Below are 27,530 nucleotides of genomic sequence, written 5' to 3'. Positions count from 1 at the left end.
TTGTGTGAACTCCAATGATGATAGGCTATAACGTTCTACAATATATCTTCATGTTACAAAAAATAAATAGCCACTTGTTTGTATTTGTCAATGATGTTTAAATCAGATGTATATTATTATACAGTTCCTACTGACCTTCAGTGGCGTTTTCTCCTGGAGGCCAAGGGAAGCCAGGCTTCCCCTGTTTTTTCGGATTGTAGTTATAATTTTAATAAATAAATAAAAACACTTCGTTTAGTTTCGGAAATTCATTGTTGTGTGTTGCTGCCGGCCCGTCTCTCCCCCATTCTCATTGAGTATTTTACAAATATTGAAACAGCGCCCCTCTAGATGTTATGGTGAAACAGTAGATTGCACTCTCTGTTGCGAGAGGAGGCCAGCCAAAATTTGCTTCCCTTGGTGAAAAAAAATGGAGGGATTGACCAATCAGATGAGGCTCACGTCATGTCCCTGCCAACCTGTGATTGGTCAGAGCCATGCCAAGGGAAGCCAGAGGCGGCTGGCTTCCCTTGCCTCACAATCCAATCAAGTCGCATCAATTTAGTGGTGTAGTGACGCGTCCCAAAAAGCGGAAGTAAGCTGCGCTCGGTTTCCTTCGACAAAAAAGCAATGGGATTTCTCCATAGGATTTTGGAAAATAGCTCGAAAAAAGGTCAGTAGAAAACGAACCTGTTAGGTAAATGCACGTTTTGTTCAGTCGGATAATATCCACATGTCTACCCTACTTTTATAATTTTCGAATGATAAATCTAATCGATAGAAGATAGATAGCGTCACTGCACCACTTACACCGCCGTTAGAAAGTAGCAAGCAACTGAAGCAAGTGCAATTATGGAGGGTGGAGATTTGGAGTATTTAATCAAAAATAATTGGACTAAACTTCCGCTGCAGCAGCAACAACAAATACAATCTGATGACAGGCCAATGCCCAAACTGGAGCCGTTTACAGCGAGGAACAAAGGAGCGAACCGGACGTAAAACGTTAAAGGTCTCCTGATTTAGTTTGTGAATGAATGCTTATTAGAGTTTCGGCTGGAGAGTGCGTGCGGACCTGTCGGTCAGATAACAGGCGTGTGTAAGTCCTGCATCTGTATGATACAAATGTGTGTAAAATGATACCGGGCGCTGTAATCACTCATCTGGTTACGTTATTACATTGACCACCACACCCCCCCCACCCCAAAAGAAAGGACGTATTATTGGCTTCCCCTAATTTTTTCCCCACGCCACGCTACTGTTGGTAGACCAACATTTGTCATACAAACAGCAACCCTGGCACAGTTTGACCAAAGCTGCTTGAGAACAACAACAGGTTGAGAATCAGTGAATCAATGTGGACATTGACCGCCATTAGAATCAAACCAACAACTCAGCTAACTGTTGGCATTCCGCAACCATTAGGCTCAGGCCGATGACGCTTTCAATGGCAAATACCAGTGTGGTTTAGGAAGACAGAGGTTGACCCGAGACACTTTGAACAAAAGGCAACACACCTCTCTGAGACTTATTGTTATTTTTAAAAGATAGCCCTTCCCCATCTCTATCCATCATTTGAATCAAGCAGATGCCAGGCAGAGAAGCCTCTCTAGAGGAGTTGTATGCTCTTAATCAGATCTTTCTAACAAACAGCAAAGGAGCATCTTAGGGTGAGCAAAGAGAAGGGCAGGACGAAAGGGCAACTGGAAAACCCAGTGGAGCACCAATTATCAGATTATCAGAGTTGGGACTTTAAACACATTTTATTGTGTTTTAATTTACCGTCCTCCTGGCACAGTGAGTACCTTCCTTAATGATTTCACAGACTTGTTATCTTCCATTATTAAACTGGAGAGGGTCCTAATCATTGGAGATTTTAACATTCACGTTGATGATGTCTCTTGTAACTCAGCTACTGACTTTTTATCCATCACTGACTCTTTTAACTTCACCCAACATGTCAGTGGACCAACACATACAAAGGGCCATACTCTGGACCTTGTTTTTTCACTTGGCCTAGATGTTGGGAATGTGCAGGTGGAGGACCTTCATGTCAGTGATCATAGCTGTGTGCTTTTTAATTTAAACTTTGCTGTAAACCCTCCTCCTTTTAAAAGAAAAGCCCGAAGGCGGATTTTAAATCAGGAGGTTGCAGATGATTTCTCTGCTTTGTTTGAGCCACTCATAGGCCTACTGATGGGAATAAATCATCCTGATGATTTTATCCAGAGTTTTAATAGCCACTGTTTGGCTATTTTAGATAAAGTTTCATTGGTGAAATCCAGCTGTGCAACAGTAATTCTGCCTCACCCCTGGATAAATGACTCCATCCGCTCCTTTAGGACAATTTGTCGAAAAGCAGAACGTCTCTGGAAGTCGACACAATTAGAGGTCCACAGACTCCACCTAAGGGAACTTAGAGCCTCTTTTAATGATATGCTGAGGAATGCTAGGACCCAGTACTTCACCCAAATAATATCATCAAATAAAAAAAATCCCAGAGTCTTGTTTGACACAATTAACTCTCTTGTCTCGCCTGCTGTCCCCCAAATTCCTGTGTACTGTAAAACAGACAGCAATGAATTTCTTAGATATTTTGTAAATAAAATCAGAGACATCAGGGAGAACATTTCACCACAGTCTTCTCTAAACTCTGTTGATGAAATGCCCCCACCCTGTACTTGGTCCTCTTTTAACCCGGTGACTCTCCAGGATATCACTGCTCTGCTTCTAAAAATGAAACCCTCCTCAGCTCCTACTGACATCATTCCTACTAAGCTGCTTTTAACAGTCTTCAATTTGATCGGCCCCGCTGTTGTATATTTGATGAATCTTTCACTTTCAACTGGTGTGGTTCCAACCTTTTTTAAACATGCAGTTGTTGAACCTGCACTTAAAAAGCCAAATCTGGACCCATCACACCCTAAAAACTATAGGCCAATTTCTAAGCTTCCTTTTCTGTCCAAAATCTTAGAAAAAATAGTGTCAGAGGAACTTACAGTGTTCCTTAAGGGAAAAAACGTCCTGGATAAATTTCAGTCCGGTTTCCGCAGTAATCACTCCACGGAAACTGCCCTTATTCGAGTTTCCAGTGACATCATGATGGCAGCCGACTCTGGTGAATACACTGTTTTGGTTTTATTGGACCTTTCGTCTGCTTTCGACACTATTGATCATGGCATTATGAGAAACAGACTCAAAGATTTAGGGTTAGCTGGTTTGGTTTTAAAATGGTTTGATTCTTATCTTACTGAAAGAACTTTTAATGTGTTTTCCAACGAGTTCTTCTCCGAAACAGCTGACCTGACATGTGGTGTACCACAGGGCTCGGTTTTAGGGCCGATTCTGTTTTTATTGTATATTCTTCCCCTGGGACAGCTAATTAGCCAGTTCCAAAATGTCTCCTACCATCTTTATGCGGATGATATCCAGCTGTACTGCACCTTCAAAAACTCTGAGCTACACAAACTGTCCTCCTTAACTAGCTGCTTGACGAGCATCAAACAGTGGTTAAGTGAAAACTTTCTCCAACTTAACTCGGACAAGACAGAGACTCTGATCATTGCTCCAGAAAACCGGATCCCTCTTATTAGCCACCACATGGGTAGCCTTGACTCGTCCACCCAGTCAAGTCTTCGGAATTTAGGTGTTGTTTTTGATTCAACCATGTCATTTAAACAACACACTAAAACACTGATCAGGAGCTGCTTTTTCCAGTTGAGGAACATCTCAAAGCTGAGAACCTTAGTATCAAAGGTGGAACTAGAGATGATCATTCATGCTTTTATTTCATCCCGCCTAGACTACTGCAATAGTCTCTTTACTTGCCTGAGCCAGAAGGATCTTCATCGTCTCCAGGTTGTTCAAAACTCTGCTGCAAGGCTTTTAACCCACACTAGTAAAAGAGCGCACATCACACCAGTTTTAGCAGAACTACACTGGCTCCCAGTCAGTGTCAGGATACATTTTAAAATACTAGTCCTCACTTTTAGAGCTCTAAATAATCAAGCCCCTGCCTATATTTCTGAGCTGCTGAAACTTTATAATCCTGCACGTTCTCTTAGATCCTCTGACCAATGCCTGCTGGTCATTCCGCACACGCACTTTAAAACCAGAGGGGATCGAGCCTTTCAAGCAGTGGCCCCCAGACTGTGGAACGCGCTGCCACTTTCCTTGCGCACTTTAAACTCTGTGGAGCCTTTTAAAAAGCAGCTGAAAACCTTGTTGTTTAGACAGACTTTTAGTAAAGGTGAAGGTTCTTTTTGACAGTTTGTTTTATGTTTTGATGTTGTGTTTTGATGTGTATATGTAGCTGTGTGTTCCTTGTTTTACACCATGTATTCTCCTTTTTATCGTGATCTCACTGTGAAGCACTTTGTGAATCCTTTCTGTGAAAAGTGCTATATAAATAAACTTTACTTACTTACTTACTTAATTAAAAGCAACAAGCAGCATATTTCCTTGGTAAATGAAAGTGATCCTTTGGAAATGTAGAGTTATTCTTCTGCTGCATTAATTGCAGTCTGCTCTGAATAAAATGCATGAAGATGCCAAGAGCCAACATTTTTGAAGTATAATCAATAAAAGATTCACTGTTTACTGAGTAGGTTATTGATACATAATTAATCAAATCAGTCCATCAATCCATCCCATTCAACTGACTGACCAACAGACCAACCTATAGCAACATCCACAAATCCTTTGCAGTATACAAGAGCACAAGACACTGATGTAAGAGTGTTACCCCTAGATTCCACCGGGTCTGTTTGCGGCGCATTACGGCCTCGCCGCGGCGATCGCGGCCACTCTAGTCAATGGGTGCTATTCCACCACACGCGGCGCGTTACAGCTCAGAAGCGTCCCAGAAGCTTCCCAGAAGCTTCCCAGAAGCGTCTCGGCGCAGGGCTCCTCTAAAGTTAGGATGAATCCTATTTTTGACGCAACGTAATCTCGGGCAGGCAGGAAGGTAGGAGTAGAAACGCCAGCATTCTCCTCCGGTTTACAGGCACTGTGTAAATTATATATATAGAATAATTAGCACTGTGTAAATTATATAGAATAATTATGATGATGAATGCATTTTTTTACCACTAAAATACAGCAACACATCTTTGATTCATGTCGTTTATAACTGTGATATTACAATTATTATTAACTTTGTCTGTACAAAGTAGCCTGTCCAGGAAATATGCCCAAATCAACAAAAACTGCGAGCCGGCAGGCAAGACGCTCCGCTTCTGAAATGCTTCTGAAACGCGCCCAGCAGGCTATGACGCCGGACCAAAACCGCGGGGAAGCCGTAACGCGACGCAGATGGACCCGGTGGAATCTAGGGGTTAGTCTTTCTGGGAACTCACTCAGAACCTTTTTTAAAAAATGTTTTAATTAAAGTTAACATGCTTTTTGTAGTTGTACTGTAAGTGCAACACCTTGCGGCCTGTAGCACCATCCTTGATGGAGCATATGTGTTGGCTGGACCTGTATTTTACAGGAAAGGAGTGAGCAGAGGCTCGAGTTGTCGATTCTTGTTCAGTTTTCTGTGACTATTTTCCTCACCCTCTCAGACTTTCAGAGTCGCGGGCTACTAAAGAGACGTGCTACCATGGAAACCAAACAATGGTGTAGCTGTATTAAAGTCTGAGTGGAAACAGTCATGAGTAAATCGGATTTTGTCAGAAATCGGGAGAAATGCGGGAGAAATATGACCACGGGAGGAAACTGGGAGAGGGCAATGAAATCGGGAGTCTCCCGCGAAAATCGGGAGGGTTCGCAAGTATGACTATCAGTAATCATTTCAAAGTGACACAGACACATTGGATTAACCTATGGATTAACCTTCAGCATTGTTTTTTATCGTTTTAATGCCATTGAACACAACTTTTGATCAGAAAAACAGCATAGGTAGAATTTCTCCCGTGTTTCCTCCCTGTCGCGAGTTCGGATCGCTCAGTGATGATACTTATATGTCTGGAATCTGTGGAATCTCAGCTTGCTAATCGATATCTTGTTGGTGCAGATTTGAATAGTAATAAGGGTATTTTACCTTGAGTTCTGTGCTAATTGCGCTATTTTTTCCGCTCAGGGCTAATTCAGAGCCTTTGTTATTACCCTTTTGTTTCGTTTAGCTAAACATGGTTAATATTGTCTGACAGTTGAGTTTCTTCCCGTTAAGTGAGTATGACACATTCATAGTTTATTAAATGTTAAGAAGCCCTCAGACACTGTTTCTTGCAAGATGTTGCGTTTTGCCCCCGCCCGCGGGGCCGTGGGGTTTCACTGGTTAAAATGCTTTGCGCTTTTTTAGGTGATCTTGCAATAAGACTTTTACATTTGTCTTAACAAAGTTTATATGTTGGCCTGAGATGGAAGATCAGAGTGGTTTTAAAAAAGTAAAAAGATTGATTCTCTGGTGATCAATATCAACAGCAAATTACCTGAGTCACTAGAACATGTTCTGGATATCAACATAGATGATATGGCTGGTCTCTATTGGTATGATGTACTGCACTCTTCTAAACGTTTTTAATGTATTTTTAAGACATGAGTGGTAAAATTAGGAGAAGTAAAAGTCTTGTTTTTCAAAAAAAGCCTTGCCAGATGAGTCATGACTGACCTCCCCTTCTATCAAGAAAACAATAATACATTTGCATTTCTCATTTATCTGTGCAGGTTGTTGCTATTTAGTATATGCACAAACGTGTACACAAATACTTATAATTAAACACCCAAGCAGGAAACCCATCCACATAAACATTTCCTAATAAGCTGTTAATGGGAGCTTTTTGAAGGCGAGCCTTTGAAGACACATCCCCTCACAGGCATGTGGAGTTCATTCACAGGCCACAGCATTACACTCAACAGCTTTAGCACCTCTGCGTTATTCCCCATCAAATGTTTGCATTGTTTATTGTGGTAATCCCTACAAACACACCCTCTACACACACATACATACAGTACAAAAGTGCATGAGTCATTATGTGATGCACTCATAAGTACCGGTTATATTAGTGAAGCATGGATCAATACAATTATCATTAGGGCATTGAGTACTAACATTTTGTGCGAAAACAGGAAGTGTGTCGCCCTATTTGAAGCTAAGTGGAAAGTAACTCTGTATGGTAGATTGAAAAGCCGGCGGTCATAGAGAGGTTAATGACTCACTTTAATTTATATATGTGGCTTAAGGCATACACGTTAGTAGTTTAGCACGTGGTTGTTCACAAGAAAAATTGTAATGTTCTTCAATGATTAAAATAAAGTTGGTCTAGTCCATGATAGTCGTATGTAAATGTGTAAATGGCTTTAGTTTGGTCTCAAATAAAAAGGATTAGATCGAAATATCCAGTCAGCTTCCACTTGCACATAAAAGCCTATTCTTGAGAGTATTATGCATTCCTTTCCATGACCTAAGACACACCATAAAGACAAACACAACTAAACACAACAGTATTAAAATTACATTATCCGATTAATACATCCAAATATAAATCTGAGAGGCTGAGAGAGAAAAAAAAGGTTTTCCACCAGAGTATAATTCACTATGTTTGCTAGAACTACATTGTTTCCCATGGGGGTCATTAGAGTGTCATTGATTCCTCTGATGCCGCTGCAGGTTGCTTCCTGGCAGATGGCCTTCACAGCATGAGGAGAAAGTCAAAGAAAGTATCCTCTAGTTAGAGAGGCATCACTAATACAGACTCAAATCCTCTGTGGAGCTCTGATGGAGTACTCACAGTAGTCCAAGTAGATAAATAAAGTATTTCTCAATGTCAGGCAGGGATCTAGGCAGCAGGAAGGCCAATAAGTAAATCAACATTTATTCTCACCCAGGACTGAAATCTGATGGTTTGATTGCTTCTTTATCAGCCTGCAACAGTCACGCGTTGTATGTTTTGAATGGGTGTGTATGTGTGATCGTCATTGTACCTCCCTGCTTCTATGTACTGTAGGGTATACTCACCAGTGTGAGCCTGAGAGCCTCGAAGGGGTGTTGGGCCTGTTGTGTGGAGATAAAAATTGGAGGCAGATGGTAGATAGTTGAGTCTGAAATCTCTTTATTGCAGAAGCAGCATTGATGTATCCTAAATATGCCCTTTTACAACAACATACAATTGATAAGGAAAATACATCCTAAACACATTTTCATTTGTGCTGGGTCTTGAGAACGGAATAAGCGTGTGTTGCATGTGCACAGTTCTGTCTTTTTAACAGTGTTGACATTTTCTGGTAAAAAGAAAACTTCAAACTACTCTCCAAGGTAGTGGTGGAATGTAGTGAAGTACATCTATTTAAGTACTATTAAAATGTTGCAACTTGCAGGTTAGAGACCCCAGTGAATAAATGTGTAGGAAAATGATGTATACTAGATTTATACAAAAATGTACATAAATATACACTACAGTGACATCTGGCGTAGTTTTTGCAAGACATTTTTACTACCGCATAAAAACAGACCACCCACGTGTGACGTCACATGGGGGAGAGCGCGGCCGGTCTAACGTATGAATTAACATGGACACAATGCTAGTTTTGACACAGAAGAGGTTGAAAATGTATATTCATATGCATATGACGGACCACAACCTTATAATTATGAGCATGCTAGGCGTCCAAGAGACCAGGAGCAGCCAAGGATTAGAAGAAATAACGGCCATCGGATAGAAATGGAGCTGTGGTGTGAGGAGAAGCAGTTTTTAGTAGCAGAGCTCAAAGCGGCTCCTTTCCCTCTGAATGCCCTTATGTCTTGTAAAACATATCAAATCCTGCATTAACTCTTTTAATTGTAATTTTCAGGCAAGATACCAAGCAATTGACCAATCACAACAGAGCAAGCCAGCTAACTAATCAGAGCAGACTGGGCTCTGGTTTCAGACAGAGGGTGAAAAGAGGTGCTGCAGCACAGGCAGTGTGAGAACAAGAAAGAGCTTTTTGAATATTAAAGCATAGAGACATGTCATATTAGAGGAACAAGATACAAATATGAACCTGAAAATTATCATAACAGGGCCCCTTTAGGCATCTTTAATTCATGCCACTTACTTCTACTCCACTATATTTTATAAACCAATATTTAGATCAAGCTGTGATGAACACAGTGATGAATCAGTAATCATGATCAATCAACCCATATGGAATCTGGGCTGCTGTAATGAAAACATTTCCCAAATTTGGGATTAATGAAGTATATATTTTCTTTTCTTATAAAATAAGTATTTTTACCATTGGAATGTTCAGTACAATTTGACGACAATAGAATGCAGGATTTTTACTTGTAAAAGGATATTTTTACTAATAGGTACTGCTACTTGTTTACTTAAAGAGGACATATAACTAACATTTTCAGGTTCATATTTGTATTTTGTTCCTCTGCATTGACATGTTTTGCTTTAATTTTCAAAAAGCTCTTTATTTTTCTCATACTGCCTGTGCTGCAGCACCTCTTTTCACCCTCTGTCTGAAACCAAAGCCCAGTCTGCTCTGATTGGTTATCTAGCCGGCTCCGTTGTGATTGGTCAACCGCTTAGAGATGTCCCACCCTTTAGCCTATCACATACAACAGGGGTCGGCAACAGCCGGACCGATGTCCGGATCCGGACGCCGACCTATACGGACCCGGACCTATAATCAATAGATTAATAGGGGATTTCAATTTTGACGGGGCGAATCTATTTTAACCGCTGCCGACAGGGGGGCGAAAGAGACGAGTGAGCGATACATATACGTCAGGGGTGGGGAACCTCTGGCCTCCGGGCCGTATATGGCCCGCGAGAACATTTGCTACGGCCCTCGAGGTAATTTAAGAAAATTCAAGAAATTTAGATCGCAAAATAACAAGCGAGTGCCTGTTTTTCCTGGCCAAGGTCAGGGTCTTTGAACACAACACGAGCCTAACGTGTCATCACGTGGTATATGTCTCATCTGACAGGAGTGTAGTTCTAACGGAGAGCACAAGAACGTGGTTCCGGGCCGGGACGCGTCTATCGTTTATTCCAAGAATATCCATAAAGAAAATAAATCTGCTTACAGTTTTGTTTCATATGGGTGTTGAGAGATGTATCCATAGATCTATTAATTTTATTCTCAAAGTGCACGAGATTGATGCTTTTAACTTCAACATTAAAAAAAGATCTTCCTGGTTATTTGCAAATTATGGTGGAAAATAAGTATTTGGTCAATAACAAAAGTTCATATCAATACTTTGTTATATACCCTTTGTTGACAATGACAGAGGTCAAACGTTCCCCCCCCACTTAAATCATATCCACATGGATATGAAACTAAATACATTTGCACACATCTTGTGTCCATAGATTTCTGTTTTGGTGGTCATGCCACGGTGCATGCATGTGCGGGTCATGGTCAAATATCTGGATTAAGAGGTTGCTTTTTCTTTGCACAGCATGAAATAAAGGCGAAATGAATGGGCTGTGATTTTAGTTTTTTAAGCAGACGTTGAGTTCAATCATTTGTACGGCCCTCGGAGGATGTTGTAAAAATTGAAATGGCCCTTGAGAGGAAAAAGGTTCCCCACCCCTGATATACGTGGACGTATACCACGTGATGACACGTTAGGCCCGTGTTGTGTTCAAGGACCCTGACCTTGGCCAGGAAAAACAAGTACTCGCTTTTTTAATTATTTTGCGGTCTAGATTTCAATTTTTTGTTGTTGCGTGTGTTTATAAATTACCTCCAGGGTCAAATGGTCTCGCGGGCCGTATACGGCTCGGGGGCCGGAGGTTCCCCACCCCTGCACTACAGGAAAGGGAAAACCCCCAAAAGCATAAAAGGGCCTCCTCCTGTTCACTAGATCAGTGGTTCCCAAACTTTTTGGGCCCAAGGCACACCAAAGGACAAGTAAAAATCTCAAGGCACACCTACCCTAAAATAGCCCTTATAACACGTGTTATCACTCATATCATGTAAAATATCTGTAAATGTGCATACTTATTTACTAATGGCAAATAAAATGTGACAAAGACAACTATATTACTCATGAAATATTTATTAAAGAATTTTTTTTTAAATTAATTTATAAATATAAATATATATATATATATATATATATATATATATAATATATATATATTATATAATTTATTAAACTTTAGCAAATTAGGCTTCATCAAAGCAGCAACACACTCATTTAAACCAGACAGGTCACAAAATTAAAAATGAGGCAACGGAAACTCAGCAGAAACTCAGCACAGAGAACTGTCAATGCAAGGAAACATGGTCCTGAACTACAAATTATGAATATAACATTTCACCAATCAGCATTGAAACATGTGCTATTTTAAAATTTGCCTATTTACAGATTAATGGGATACATGTGCCTGTCGGGGCGCGCAGATTTTTTTAATCCTCGGTGGCACTGAAGAGAGGGCAACTCGCAAGTCCTGTTCAACAGACAGCCGTGACCTGCTGTTGTTCTTCATATAAGTCAGAGTAGAGAACGCCAGCTCACACAGGTAGGTAGTGGGAAAATGAAGTAGTTGCTCAATCGCGTGGTGGGAGATGCTTGGGTACTCCGATGCAGAAGCCAACCAAAACTGATCCAGTGGGAGCTCACTGAATTTGAGTTTCAGTGTGCGGTCCACACGGAGCTCTGCGCACTCCTCTCTCTCTTTCATGGAGAGCTTCTCTGTGGAGGATTCCTGGTGGAATGGGTCTTGGATCCAGTCATAGTCCTCGATGTCAGCCACACGTGGAAAATACTGCTCAAACCTCTCTTTTAAGGTCTGAAGGTGTTCCGCATACACAGCGCGCTCCTTAGCTGCCTGCGGCGCAGCTGATGTCAGCGGGAACATGTCCATGGAGCCCTGCTCCAAAGCCTCCTGCCACAGGAGAAGTTTGCCCATAAACCCCCGAATCTTATCTGTGGACGATAAAATGTTTTCATTCCTTCCCTGAAGCTTGGCGTTTAACTCGTTCAGATGCCCAAATATGTCTGCGAGGTAAGCCAGCCTGGCGCACCACCTCTCATCCGCGAGCTTGTCTTTATGTGGGACAGCGTTTTCACCTGAAAACTCCAAAAGCTGTTCCCGAAGCTCATAAAGACGGGATAGGACTTTCCCCCGTGACAGCCAACGTACCTCTGTGTGCAGGATCAGGCTTTGGTGGTCGGCTCCCATCTCGGCGCACAGCTGGGAGAAGAGGCGAGATTTCAGGGGCCTTGATTTTATGTAATTCACCATCTGCACGGCCTGATTCAGCACCTCAGTCAACTCCGGGGGCATGGTTTTGGCAACCAATGCCTCTCGGTGCAGAATGCAGTGGTTTGTCACGATATGTGGGTTTTGTGTACTCACCTTAGCAATGAATCCTTTCACTCTCCCCGTCATGCTCGCCGCACCATCTGTGCAAAGACCGACGCACATATTCCAGGTCAGACTGTTCTCTTTAAAATAGTCATTAGTTACCCTGAATATTTCCTCTCCCGTGGTGTGGCTTTCCATTTCTTTGCAGAATAAAAATGTCTCTTTGATGGAGTCAGCATCAACATATCTGACGTTTGCCAGAAGTTGGGCAGCCCCACTGATGTCCGTAGATTCATCTATTTGGAGGGAAAATCTGCCGCTCGCCTGCAGTTTCTCTGCCAAATGTTCCTCAATGTCTTCGGACATGTCGTCGATTCTTCTTTTGATCGTATTATCAGACGACGGCACTTTCGATAGCTCATTTGCGGCATCTGGACCCAGCATGACACCTGCAAGTATTTTGCAAGCAGGGAGGATGAGTGTCTCCGATATTGTGTGAGGCTTCTTCTGCTTTGCAATGAGCTCCGCTAGCATGTAACTCGCCTCCATTGCCTTATCAGACACTTTCACAGAATCCAACAAACGTCCTTGCTGCCTCTGGTTCAGATCCCGCGCTCTTCTGAAGTAGTCCAAGTTACTGTGAACATGGGTGGGATGTTTGGTTTCCAAGTGCCTCTTCAGCTTGCTTGGAACCATGTTAGCATTAGCTAACTTCTCCCGACAGACGACGCACTCGGGCTGAGGATTGTTAACATCCCCGGTCCAAATGAAGCCATAAGACAGATAACTGTCATGGTACTGTCTGCTGACAGTTTTTTTCCTCTTCTCTTTCGGTGGTGGGTTGTCGGCAGTCTCTACACTGGTGGTTGCTGGTTTGCTCCGCACAAGAAAGCGCTCCATTTTCCCGCTTGCTTGTTTCTCAGTTTTAATATTGTCCTTCAGCCTTTGATGTGTCACAGTCTTATAAATCCCACCTGCGCAACTGCGTTAACAGCGGAATACGGGGTTCTGTGAGGATTATTTTTTAAATAATCGTTTTTAGGTATAGAGTTTGCCTCTGTATTATGAAATGTGTGCATACAAAGTACTGATATAGTAAATAAAAAAATAATTATTTTTGTGTAGTTGTATATTGCAATAATAACGTAAAATCCCACGGCACACCTGGACTTGCCTCACGGCACACCAGTGTGCCGCGGCACACCGTTTGGGAACCACTGCACTAGATAACTCACAGGTTGTTTGTTTCTCTTTAAAAATACCTGTGTGAACGGTGTGCATGCTTGTGAGTTTGAGATTAGTTTTGAAAGAGGCATGAATATGTGAGGTAACGGTTCAATCTGAATGTGCTCAGGGCTTCAGTGCTCAGTGTTCCAGAACCACGGCTCTGAGCGGAGGAGAGGGCAGGCCGGCAGACCTGAGCTGTAGCCGTAATTGGCGTTGCTGCTTCAAAATGAAGGAGGATTTTTTCTCTTTAGAGAGCATTATGCGCCTGATGGAGCTTCTATCCATCATTCTGAACAAGGTGCTTTTGACAGATAGAACAGGATTTCTCCTTTTATTCAAACTCAGCGAGGCTTGGCGCGTCAGGCCTCACAGCCTGCTGCACAGCCATGATAATTACATTCTCTACAGAACACTAAATGGTTACATTCGTATGACTTGTTTTGTAAATTAGGCAGGTACATCAGCATTAATCCTTGCACCAACCTGCTCAATGAATTGCAACAAAATAAGTCACTTAATGCAGGAATAGTTGAGTTTCATGCTAATAAATTGGACTGAAAAAACTGAGGTTTGCAGTTTGATCATCTGAAAAACAATATTTATCTTCTACAGCTGTTACAAATCACTGTTACAAAAAGGGGGCATATGACATTTTGAGACAGATAAATGTTAGCTCAGTGAGAGATCATGGTATTGTTTAAAGAAAGTCACACATTGTTGAGCCATCCGTCCTCCCTTATCTGTGTCTGGCACACTACGTTTGCCTTTAATCATAAAGGTTACATTTGACTTCTTACATCAGAGTAGCCAGAGGGTCCTTTAAACAAGTTGTAGTTCATGGTCACCACATTAACACATATACCAGCAGGGTGCCCCAGTGAGATGTAATTCTCCTCACCTGCTTATTTATGGACATAGAGAAACTGTTCTTCTCCTGTCTAAGCCTGCATAGAGGAACATACTATCTAGAGCTATCATAAAGGGCCTTACGCTGCTTTTTTTACACGCCCAATTCCACTTTTGTCAATAAACACAATCAATGAATTGCTTTTAAGTTCAATAATAAACACAGATCATATTTGACCAGAATTTCTCTGAGACATCTTGGCTGACACAATGACTGGCAACATTCTTTTTCAGAAATGCTGGTCTTGCAAGCAATCTGTGTGGTTTATCCTCATATTTGAAATAAGTCTCTTTGTTTTAATATAAAGGCTATATAAATGTTGTTGTTGACATTTAGGATTTCAATCCCTGTACATATCTATAAATTGGGGACGCTGGTTTCCCATGTCTCACACACACACAATGGAATCTCATGCTGCTTGGTGAACAGCTGTAAATAGCCATCTCTCTTCCATTAGATATATATAACAAATTGTAGGGGCTACTGTTATTGCCCACCTTAACAGGCACTTCAAATGCTATATGTTCTTAAACAATAACTGACACTTTCAGAAACCGTTACCTCTTTCAGCTCTTTTACTTCAACTGCTTTCAGTGTTTGTACTTCAACTGAACAGCATTGATATGTATGTAGTAAACAATGAAATATTATTTCGGGAAATACACATTAACTGATAGTTCTAGTTTATTTTATTGTTACTTTTTAGTAAAGGTTCCATGTCATGCTTTTTCGGTTATTACCCGTCCCCTTGTGTTATGAAGGTTTTTATGCATGTAAACGGTCTGCATAGTCACAAACCCTCAAAGTACACCCTGTAGCGAATAAAACTCAAACACAGAAAAGACCTGTCTATGCTGCTCCAGACCGCCTCGTTGGAGATTTCTCTTTTTCCATTTTTATCTTCCTGAGTATGGTGACGTGACCATACCCAGGTCCAAATGGATCAATCCGTGGAGCTCCTCATACACACACACACTCACTCAGCCTTATATTTTCTCAGCCTTGGCTCCGTGGAACTCCACTCACGTGTGTGTGCTCAGGCTGAGTTCCTCTGTGTCTTGCAGACCCCACGCAGCAACCAGGAAACGACACCAGTAATCCAGCTCACACTGTCCGCTCCTCGAGCAGCGAGCAGAGCAGCGAGCCGCGCAACGTCCCGCCAACACGGCACCCAGACCCCAAGCAGCATTCTCATCTGTTTGTCCTTACTGGTGTCCTTTTCTGGTTGCTAACAAACGCCATTGTAACACATAAACACACATCAGAGCACAGTGGGCTCATAGGGAAGGGGGGGGGAAGGAGCTTCAACAAACCGTTTAGGACAGAGAGTGAATACACATACTATACAGAGATGCTGTATGAGAAACCAATGGGATTTTGGAACATTGAACAATGTAAATCTATTCTAGTATATAGTATGTGACTGAGAGAGACAAATGGTGTGTGTGTGTGCAGCTCAGTGAGAGTGTGAAGGCGAGAGGGCTCTGTGCAGCCTGTATGGATGATGGATGAGAATAATTATGTGGAACATCCAGTTGCATGGCATGCGCGGGTGGGCAGGGTCACGGTGCAGACTTGTGTTCATGTGATATAATAACAGTGAAGCATGCCTGTTCATTCCTGGTCCAAGTCCACTCCATCACCCAACAACAAATCTGAGAAAACCCCAATGCTTCAGAAACACCACACAAGTAGAGCTTTTTGTGAGTATTTCTTTGCTAATGCAAATTCAAGGTTAAAAAGGACTGTCAAATTCCACTTTTTAATTGTTAAGGCTACCCTACACTGAATTGTTAATACATACATACACTGAAAAAACTGAAACATTGACTTAAATTAAATATATGATGTCAACACATTTCCCATAACTGTATTAGGTTAGTTCTAGTCAATCATATTAAGTTGAAGTTCATATTTTATATTTCAACTTAATCGTATTGCTTTCAACCAACCTAATACAGTTATGTGAAATCTGTTGACATAAATTCAATTAAAGTAACGTTTCAGTTTTTTCAGTGTACTAAATATCCATTTAACTTATGCTTTTAGGTTTAACAAAAAATACAAAAAGATAACATTTTTGTCTCCCTCACTCACATACTGTACATAATTTTATAAAGTAAAAACAATATTCTGATCTGATGGTTCCCACCTATATTTGTTTTATGTTTGTTTAATTGAGTAAAAAAACTAAACTGCAAGATCTCATTAATTGAGCTATTTCGCCTAATCACTTCATGTCAAGAGTACTGTATGGAAATGTACTTATAGTAAAACAATTGAAAGATATTAAAAGATGATTAAAAATGAATGAAAACCATAAAAGCATGGCATTAAAACTGGAAAAGCATTCAATAGCCAATCTGCTAGACAAATAAAATAACAGAAGAACCGATAAAATGTGTCTCTTTCGAGAGTTCCCTGATAAGATGTTGATAGCATCCAATGCAGACATTGTACCATCAGCATTTAGAGATAAACAATAAACTGAGACAAGTACAGTAAAAAAAACAAGACAGTAAAATCGAATAGACAGTGAAAGAGAGAGAACAAAATTAGCTAGGCCACAGGGAGGAAAAGAGGGAGACGTCTCAACTGGTTGTCTGTTTGTTGTCCTCAGATAGAGAAGACTATCCAGACAAAAGACTAACAGCACTGAAGACCTCAATGTCCTCAACCCATAGTCTACTCAATTAAGAAACTTGAACCAGGCATGGGAGAACTGACATTTACAGTCCGTCTTTTTTAGAGCAGCAGCTGTATTCTCTGCCCTGTCAGTCAGTTAATGCACAAATAATAACCCCATACCATTTGGGAGCTACAATTCTTTTGCAAAAGGAGGCAGACATTTGGCATGGAGGTCAAGTGTTGTGCGGTTGTGTACGTGTATTCATGATTGTGAGAATGTAGATGTGATTCTGAGAAAAGTCAGCACTTAAGATTGGTTGGAAATCTCGACACTCAGAAACTGTTTCGGTCCATCTGCTGCTAACAAAGTGAAGAGGTGGAGCTGATGAAAACGAATGAGCTGCATGTGTTGTCTGTGTAGCAGCAACTGAATCATTAGCCTTTATCCAACATTAAAATGACTGTGATCAGTTGTCAGTTTATTGCTCCATTCTCCAGATAAAACTTGTAGCATTTAACTCAGTTGCAAAGACAACCACAGTGTCATCTAAAAGCACTGCTACAGTACAACTGCACAATGCTTTAATTAGAGTCATCTTGAAATAAGACACGGATCAGAAATCTCCGCCTAATGAAGTGTATATTTCCAAATGCAAAGTTGTCGATACGCCGGCAAGAAGTCCAGTCAGAAAGCCTGCTAATAAATCCAAGCTTCTTATATGCCATTAATTGGAAAAGGCCAATCACAACTGTTTAGGCGTTGAGAGAGGATGATTTGATTCAAATTATTATTTTTCCAGAGTGTCTATTTGCATCCCGGTTATAATAGTCACACATAAGCAATTTGTCTATTTATTCACAGCCCCGAACGACTGTATTTACTCAAGGTTGCACACAACATTTCAAGCCCTAAAGCGACATGCCTCAGAGCCAAAGCATCCATACACCCATGCTAAGCATGCGCCAAAGTCATGGCCAAAGAGTGCCTTGTCCATGGGCGCTGAGGGCGCTGCAGCACCCCCTAGCGGCAGGCAGGAGGTGCGGAGCTCCCCTGTCTGAATTATTATTTGACGGTTATTGCTGCTCCCGCTGTGCATAATCTGTGTAATATTTTGCCAATAAATTCCACATTGTTGGTAAAATAATATTTTGGCGTGCCCCAGATGTTTTCTCTGTAGCCCCGGACAATTGTACCTCAATAATATAATACATTAACCGTGCTTTACGTGAACCTCATCATGACACTAGAGAGGACGGCAGGGCTGTAATTTCCCGTGTTCAGTGAATGCAACAGAGGCAGGACACCAGACCAATCAGAGAGTTTCATGGAAATAAAAGTGTGCTTGTGTCATTCAAGCTCGGCTCTGTGTGTGTGTGTGTGTGTGTGTGTGTGTGTGTGTGTGTGTGTGTGTGTGTGTGTGTGTGTGTGGGGGTGTGTGTGTGTGTGTGTGTGTGTGTGTGTGCGCGCGTGTGTGTGTGGGCAGGGCCGCCCCTCCCTACTGGCCAATCACGCAGGCTGCATGGGGCCCCGCCTTGCGCAGGGGGCCCCGCCCAGAGGGCCTCAGCTGCTGTGCGTAGTTCTCCGCTCAGTTCTCCGCGCACCCCCCGCGAGAGTGAGAGTGACAAGGGGAGCACGTCTGTAACCCAACACCGTTGCAATGAATCGACATCTGACCAATCACGGCTTTGATACGGCCACTAGTGCAGGTGAAGAGATGTCGGTGAAAAGACAGTTTCAGTCCGGCGCAAGCAAGAGGGAAAAAACACAAAACATGAAGAAACTAGAGCATCACTCGAAGGTGGGTTATTGTATGAGTCAAATGTACAACGTGTGAATGTTGTATAAGTCAAATTGCCAATTGCCATATTAAAACATCAGCTGCAATTCACGACATGAAGAAGCCAGTCTCTGCATAGCATATAGGCTAATGGGGATGGAGTTATTTCCAGCATTCTTTATTTAACATTCATTCAAGTATTTTATGCCTTTTATCTGCTAATGTACAGGAGGAAGAGTGATAAACTGTCTGTCTAGTTGGCTTACATAACAGTTCAAGTTTACAGCCTAAAAAACATGGAGCATTTTTTCCCCTTTTATTCATTTGTATGTCAATTTGCACATTTCATGGTGATGCTCAGCCTCTCCCCTTAACTCCTAACAGTCATCATCATGTCAACCACAACACAGAGAAATACTGATAGAAATGTGTGTGTAGTTGTTGATATATTGCTGACAGAGGGAACTACATTTGAATACAGATTTAAGAAATATCAGTTTTTGAGCATGTAATGAGCATGTTTTGTCTTGACTATATTACAACTATATTAATAAAATAATATAGTATTTATATTATTGAATTGATTATGATTATTATTATTATTAGTAGAGGTAGTTTATTTGCATTAATTATTTTTTAATCTTTTTGAGGCTAGTATTTGGCAGGAAATGCAGACGTATTCACGTTTACCTCACTGTATAAAAAAGTAACTGTGTTGATAATAATAATAATAAACAGGAATTATATTTGCAAAGTAGCCTACTTTGTTTCCAAAAAAAAAAGTTTCTCGGCTGGGGGGGGGGGGGGGCCTCATCTCACAATGTCGCTTGGGGCCCCAAGTTGGCCAGGGGCGGCCCTGTGTGTGTGGAAATAGTGCATTTAGTGGTTGTGTGTGTGTGAGAGAGAGAGAGAGAGAGAGAGAGAGAGAGAGAGCGAGAAAGAGAGAGAGAGAGAGAGAGAGAGAGGTGCCAGCAGGGACCGTGTTGTTAGCATCTGGTTAGCTGGCTGCACTAACGGACATACGGAGCTGTTTGTTCCACAACAAGCTGGAGGAGAGTCCTCTCCTCTCAGACTGAGAGACTGAGGTGAGCTAAAGCAGTGATTCTCAAACTTTTTTCAATAATGTACCCCCTTTGAAAAAAAAATTCAGCCAAGAACCCCCTGATCAGAGCAAAAACTATTTGTAGGGGAAAAAAGCCGATATAAAGAGGTAGCCTACAGTACGTCGCTACACACTCATAAAAACGATTCAAGCCCTTCTTAGACTTGACACAATATACAAATGTTCGCTTTATTAAATATTTTTAATTAAGAAATAAACCTAAGTATAGTTCATTAGTGTAACACAAATTAGTTTAATCAATTCACTTATTAAATGTATTTAGGACAGATCAACTCAAAATGAATTGTTTTCATCTGGGGACCGCCCCTTTGCACATCCCCTTTGCGCATGCGCACATTCGTTCTGTCTTTTGCCTCCTTTTCTCTGACACTGACTGTGGAAACTGACTGGGGAAAGTCTATTCTTTGGTAAGTATTTTAGTAGTTTTTTAGTAGTCTCTAGTAGTTTAGAACGTACCCTGTTTCCAAGTAATGCCTTTTCATACAGTAATATCGAAAAGAATATTTGAAACCACCGTGTTATATTTTGCTCCGTTTTTAGTTGTAAACGGCAAGCTAGCTATGGCTAGCCAGATAACTGGTAGCTAGAAGCTAGCTTGCTACATGTGGGTAGCATTGAATACCTGCTGGATAATGGAGATCAGTGGATTGTATTATATTAGATTTAATGTTATTTTCATTGAACACAGTACACCAAAATTGAGTTTATATCCAACCAAAAAAATGCAAAGAGTAATTAAAGTGCATGAGGTAAGCGCCGCCATTTTCTATCATAATGCTCAGGTCTGTCCATCTCTTCTGGCCTTAGTGCAGGCAGGCAGAGGAGGACTGTAGGAGTTCAGTTAAGTTTAGGCACTGGTCTTTTTTTTACTGCCAAATATTTAATCTAAATAATGAGATAATATATGTGCTGAGTCTTTTATGGGTAACCTGCACTCACAAGCAGGCACCCACAATTGTGCAGAAACGTAGGCCTAAGTTACTTATTTGATTCCATTTGACTTCTCAGAGTAGTTTTAATGCTGCATACTTTTTGCTCGTACTTGAGGTAAACCTTTAGAAAAAGAGTCATCACTTTGAATTTGTTAGATTTGGGTTATTCTCCCGCAGTCCCCTTATATCGTCTCCACACTCAACACATTGGCTAATGCTAAAGCTAACGCAGAACTCCCGTCAACTTGTAATAAAGCTAAAGAGACAGGAGCTAATTTATACAGAAGTATTTACAGCGTTGGCCTACAGTGCAGCGGGCTCCAGTAAGTGTGTCTTCTGTTCTGTGAAAATGTTAATAACGGTCGCACACGGTTTAACGTGCTGCTGCAGAGGGCCCCCCCCCCCCCCCATTTTTTTTTCGTCAGATACCATGTCGTGCTTAGGGACATTTAGACTGATTTGACCTTTCTGGTCTTCAGACAACCGCTCTGTCGCACCCACATTAACTAAATTCTGTCCTGATTTGTCGACCCTGCTTCTGCTTTAGTGTGACAACATCAACACCAGGAGGGAGTGCATCCTGAGAAGCCTTGTAATATACCTAACTGAAGATCCAGACTCGTTCTTCAAGGAGTATCTGGTAAGTTTATACAATATTTTTCCCATGTAGCGTTGAACAGTGTTACCCTAACTTATTAATACCATGGCATGTATTTATAATGAGAACATCCTATGGCACACCACCATTCATACCCAAGGCTAGATGTCTATAATGTCAACTTCTCGCTTGTGTGTATTACTTAGGTATCTAACCTGTGTATCCTTGTGACTATTATTATTTTGTTGTTTTGTTTCCCATTGTAAAGGTCCTTGGGTCTCTTGAAAGGCGCTATCAAAATTAAAATTATTATTATTATTATTATCAATAAATAAATGAAAACATAAATACAGGAATAAATAAGGAAATAAATAAATAAATATGGATATTAATGAATAAATAAATGTATACATTAATTCAGGGATAAATAATAAATAAATGCTGAAATAAATACATTTAAGAATACATAAATGTAGAAATAAGTAGGTAAATGCATAAATAAATAAATATGGCAATAAATAAACGTATCAATTAATACAGAAATTAATAAATACATGCTGAAATAAATAAATTCTCGAATAAATAAATATTGAAATACATATAGAAATAAGTAGGTGAATGGATTAATAAATACAGAAATACATGTTTAAATTATTACAGGAGTAAATAAATAAAATAATAAATAGATCCTGAAATAAATACATGAATAAAATAATAAATATAGAAATAAATAGGTAAATGTATGAATAAATAAGTAAAAGTTGATAAGCAAAAAGGACATACATGGATAACTATCTTGATTAGATTTAATTTATTTCTACATTTTTGTACAACTATTTATTTCTGTATTTCAGGCTCTGTATGTTGATAAGGTTGGAAGTCCTTATCTCAGTTTAAAGCAGTATTGGTCAATTAGGCGAGCCAGACAGAAGCAAATCTGCTTCTCTAAACTGCAGTTGATGGTTTAAGAATGCTTATTTATATTTCATACAGTTTTCTGTTTGTGGGGTTCAGCTTTTTACTTAACATACGTGTTTGTGTTGTTTTCAGGCCTCCGCCGCTGACGATGCAGAGAGGGACATTTCCAACACAGTCATGGGGATTTACACGATCCGAAGAAACGGGGATGGGGGGCCAGAGGACGTGGGAATTGTTATCGAAGGCATTAAAGTTATGGAAAACGTAGGCAGCGTCATTGTGGGACTCATCATGCTCTTGGGGCTCATTTATGCCCTTGATCTCAGCTTCCCGGACAACTACAGAAGATCGTAATGAACTTGGATGGGCACAAGCTGAATGCAAAAATACAGCAGCTGAAAATCAAGCTGTTTGCATAAGAGGTGAACAAGTGTATTGTCAAGTTTCCTTAACAAATATTTAGCTTTTTTGTAATTGTAGGTTCAAAGCAAATGGCTACACTACACTTATTCAATTACCAAATATACTGTAGGGTTTGTGCAGTGCGCTCTTTTATATATCAAAACCACCCAATGATATTCCCTGTTTGGAGAGCAGTGCAAAGCATCCACCTTTTTATAGTGTCTTTGTTGTTTGTGGCACTTGGAGATCTAGAATAGCTGGGTGTTCATTTTTCACCAGTTTCGGCACTGTTACGGGAGTGCTATTTGCACCACTTTAAAAATGTTCTTTAAAAAAAATATGTTTACATCCTGCTCTGTGTTTTCAAGTAGAGCTAATATTGAGATGTGTATATAAATATTGATGTTGAATTGAGGATTACTGTCACCTTCCTCATCCATGATTGGCATTATTATTATTTTTCTGAGTTGCTTTTATCTCCTGCTCAGTCTGTTTATTGATATGTTTTATAAAAAAAGAAATGCAGACAGACAAATAACTCTGATAGAGAACTTTGACATTGTTTACACAAGTAAAGTGAGGATCGGCTATCCACCTCAAGGTGTAATTGTTATCTGAGAATTTTCAATAAAAATATCTCAACTAGGTTTTGTCTCATGAGTGTCTTAATGGGGGAGAAAGTGAAAAATAATTATATTTTTACATTATTTATTTACCAATTAATTATATTAGTTTGAGTTGGACAAATGTAAATTCATTTAATTTACTTAACGTAATAATTTTATTTCAGCTTTATTTGATAAAAATGAGTTGGACTAACTCAATTCAATTTTATTAAATGGATGTTTTTAGTTTCAGTTGGGGCTACGAATATTTATTGGATGGAAATCCTGCCCACAATTGAATTGAGTTCATCCAATGGGTTATTTTTTTGAGTGCACCATCAGTGTCTGATTTATTAAAACAACAACATTGTAACTGAGAAACACTTAAATGCTACCTTTCAAATGTTTACAATCCATCACTAAATTCATGGCAAACCAATTTCAACATCATGCAATAACACTAAGACGACATTAGTTGCATTGAACTGATCTTTTGAATAAGTTACAGTGAGAAACATGGGCTTGTGCTTCACTGAGGATCTTTGTCATTCTGAAAGTGAGGCCACTGCAGTTATTACACTTAGTGTTTTGAAATATGTGTAACTCTAGTCTATTAATATAAAACCCACACTGCTCAAACTTCGTTACTTTTCCTAAAATTGGTATATTTATCTATTTCTTTTTTTTTTCATTAGCATTAAATAAATCTCACGTACCCCCTGCAGTATTCCCACGTACCCCTAGGGATCCGCGTACCCCCATTTGAGAACCACTGAGCTAAAGGACTCTCTGAGGGATTAGATAGTTAACTTTAGTCTAAGTTATCTGAGTGGGTCTCGAACGGTTTGGCCACAAATTATTCAAAGATTATTTCCGCGGCACACCTTCATATGATCATTATCGTTATAAAAAAAACAAGAGAATAAAGGAAAAACAGTTGAAATACTATATGGCAGTAAAACAAGAATACAGTTTGAAAGGGGAGTGATTTGTAAAATATCCATAAAGAAAAAGAACATCTGCTTACAGTTGTGTTTCATCTGGGTGTTGAGAGATGTATCCATAGATCTCTGAATGTTGCTCTCAAAGTGCACCAGATTGATGCTTTTAACTTCAATATTTAAAACAAATCTTCCTGGGGGAGCATCCCCCTGGACCCCCCTAGAGGAGGTGAGGTCCGCTCCCCACTCGTAAAAAATAGCACTTTACCCCTGCCTATATGCCGTGAGCTGATTATCGAGCCTTCATTGTAGCAGTCGCGGGTTTACTGTGTGTTTGAGTGTGGGGAGTGCTTTTGTGCGTGCTCTATAGTGCCCGTATTAGTGTTCACTGGAGTCCAGCACCTCAGCACCCCCACTCAAAATACCTTCCCGCGCCTCTGGCCTTGTCTCACTGGGTTATTTACCTGGTGGTAAATAGCCACACTTACAACGGCACGCCAGGTTCATAGCATATGCCTTATTATTTTCTCATTGATTGATCTTACAATTTACATTTTTACAAAAAAAGGAAGCCTGACCTACAGTATATCAAGCCAAACATGTTATAGGCTAGCTCCAGGATACCTCTGAAATTAAGCTCCATGTTCCAATGGTGAGAAATAAAAGACACTTGTGAACCAATCATAAAAAAGAGCAAAGCATAGCCCAATTGAAAAGGTCTGGTGGTAAAAAGTTGTTTGAGATTGCAGTAACCTCGATAGTATAATGTTCTCGATAGTATAATGTCCTCGATGTTTATTTCTTTGTTTTTATTATGCATCCTGTAGCACCTTGGGATTGCTGTTTGCAATGAAAGGTGCTTTACAAATCGAATGTATTATTATTATTATTATTATTATAAACTTGACAGCTTTGTACAGCAGGTTCATTATAAACAATCTGATGTCTGACTTTCAGTTAGATCCAAGCCATAGTCCAAATCTCTTAGTGAGCCAACCCTAGGACCCAGTTTCGGCTTAAAGGAACAACTCAAAGTCCTGATGCCATGTGGGGTCTCGCCCCTGTTCCACTACCAGATAATTCAATGCAATCGCATATCCAGCATTTATCTCAGGTTCATATTCTAAGACTGATCGGTTCCTCTATCGCAACATCTTTAAATCTTTGAAAAAATTAAGTTGTGAACATTGAAAAATAATCTCTGCTGCCAACACACTTTCTAAGTGGTTGTCCATTTCTGTCTTGCTTTTATAAACAGACACGTCCTAGATGACTGCCGCACAACTACTCACTTGATAAGGTATACTCTTAAACTGCCTTTTTCCAAAATAATAGAAAAAAAGACCTAGTTTAGTGAAGATGTATGGTCAACTGTAACGACGAGACGCCGTTACTAGAGTTATTTATTAAAGGGCATTAATTGTATAAGTGTTCACCCCCATCTTGTCTGTTGTTTCCGGTCGTCTCTGTGTTCCCTCCTGCTGATTACCCAATTGTGTTCACCTGGTGCCCTGTGTTTGCTCCTCCCCTCACCTGTGTCTAATTGCTCCCCAATCACCTGTGTCTTTTTAGTCTGTGTGTGTATTTAGGTGCTGTGTCTTGAGAGTGGTAGTGTGTGTGAGATCTTTGTGGCTGCAGGATGTGTTCAAGGAGAACAGCAGGATTGAGGCTGTGAACTTTGTGCACATTATTTTAATAAATGCCCACGTCGGGTTATATTTTTGGACGTTCTGCCTCTGCCTCTTTGCTTGGTTGGGCCGCTCAACGGTCAGTCTAACATCAACTATGATTTGTGTGGTTTTTGCTTCACCCGGCCTTCTTATCAATTTGTTGTTTTGGGCTCCAGTAAGAGAAGACTGAAATCCCAACCTCACATAGCTTTCATTCAGTCAAAAGTACTTTCCTAGCCATTGTGTCATTTTTGTTTTTCGTTTAAAATTGGTGGACCTGTGAACTGATCTAATTGTTCAAAAATCTCCCCCTCCCTGGACCCCTGCTGCACACTGTCCTTGAGGAGGCACGTTTTTGATTGCTGCATGCTTGGCTCTGGTTCTCAAACAGCAGAGGTATCTACATGTATGCCAGGGCTTTTTCCTGTCTCTTATCTTACAAAACACTCCTTACTAGAGCTTGTGATCGTTGGGCCAAGGTGTCTTGATACTTGATACAGGGGACTTTACAATAATCTTTCATGTGTTTCTCTACAACGTACTCATAAATTAATATATGTTTTCCAGATTAACATGATATGAATTGGTTGGGGTCAAGTTGTGCTCTCTGTAGTATCTCTGTATTAACCGAAACCAATCTTATCTTTGTAGGTATGACCTTCAAAAATACAGCTCTCTGAAAATTGCAGTCAACAAATAATTTTTTTTCTAAAGTGGGCAACACAGTGACATCTCAACAAAGAAACTAAGAAAATAAATTGAAGTCAGATTCTTCAATAAATTGTTTTTGTCTGGTTGGCTACGAAAGCTGGATTTTCCACTGGCAGTTAGCAGGCGAGCTAGCTTAAAGGGCTATGTTCGCTGGCTAGTGCAAACTGGCCTTAGCTGAAAAGCTGAAATCAGTTTGTGTATCTCAGGCCCCGGCCACACGAGGACGAAAACGGTCGTTTGCGTTACTGTTTAGTGTCATATAGACCGTTCGGCCACACGAGGACGACCGAATATGACAGTAAACAACTGCGGAAACGATAACGGGTCCCAAGGTGGATAGAACGGCATACGCAACGCTCTGGGGGGTCCAACGGCTCCGTGTGTACGCCCTATAGAGCTCCTGCGGTCACGTGACTTTTGGTTATCAGCCACCATTTTGGCAGTAAACATGACGACCGGCGCCAGCGTTTTCCTACCGTGCGAGTATACATCTCATTTTAATTCAAGTGAAATTCGGCTTTATAGTACAAAATTAGAAAGATTAAATATAAGCGACCCATATCATGCACCCGGTGTGCTTTTCAAGAGCATAACCTCCTGCTCTGAAGACGATGTACCCGACTTGCGCTACGCGGACATCCACAGCTATCTTGTAAGCTTTCCATCAGTGTACTCAGGAGACTCCCTCAGAGCTTACAAAAGCTTGGAGGCTTGCAAATAGTGTCAGTCCGGCTTCGTAAACAACATTCAACTGTGGAGTCTTACATCCAAAAACTTCGGCATCATCACTGCAAGGGTAAGTATTAAATTATTCCAGTTTGATAGGCAGTGTCACGTTAGCATTGTTTGTTTATTAG

General features: G+C 40.6%; 1 protein-coding gene and 1 long non-coding RNA gene across 38 annotated transcripts in view; one reads left to right on the top strand and one right to left on the bottom strand.

Annotated features, from left to right (window-relative positions):
- ptprfa (protein tyrosine phosphatase receptor type Fa) overlaps positions 1-27,530 on the bottom strand; it is a 353,673-nt gene that overhangs the window by 168,151 nt on the left and 157,992 nt on the right. The gene's annotated exons all lie outside the window — the stretch shown is intronic.
- On the top strand, positions 16,329-23,392 carry LOC307013874. The gene is made up of 3 exons (XR_013801095.1): positions 16,329-20,303; positions 21,376-21,468; positions 22,477-23,392. It is a non-coding gene; the product is annotated as an uncharacterized lncRNA (long non-coding RNA).

This window comes from Notothenia rossii, assembly GCF_949606895.1.
Source record: "Notothenia rossii genome assembly, chromosome: 1".
NCBI lineage: Eukaryota > Metazoa > Chordata > Actinopteri > Perciformes > Nototheniidae > Notothenia > Notothenia rossii.
This window is presented reverse-complemented; position numbering and strand designations above follow the sequence as displayed.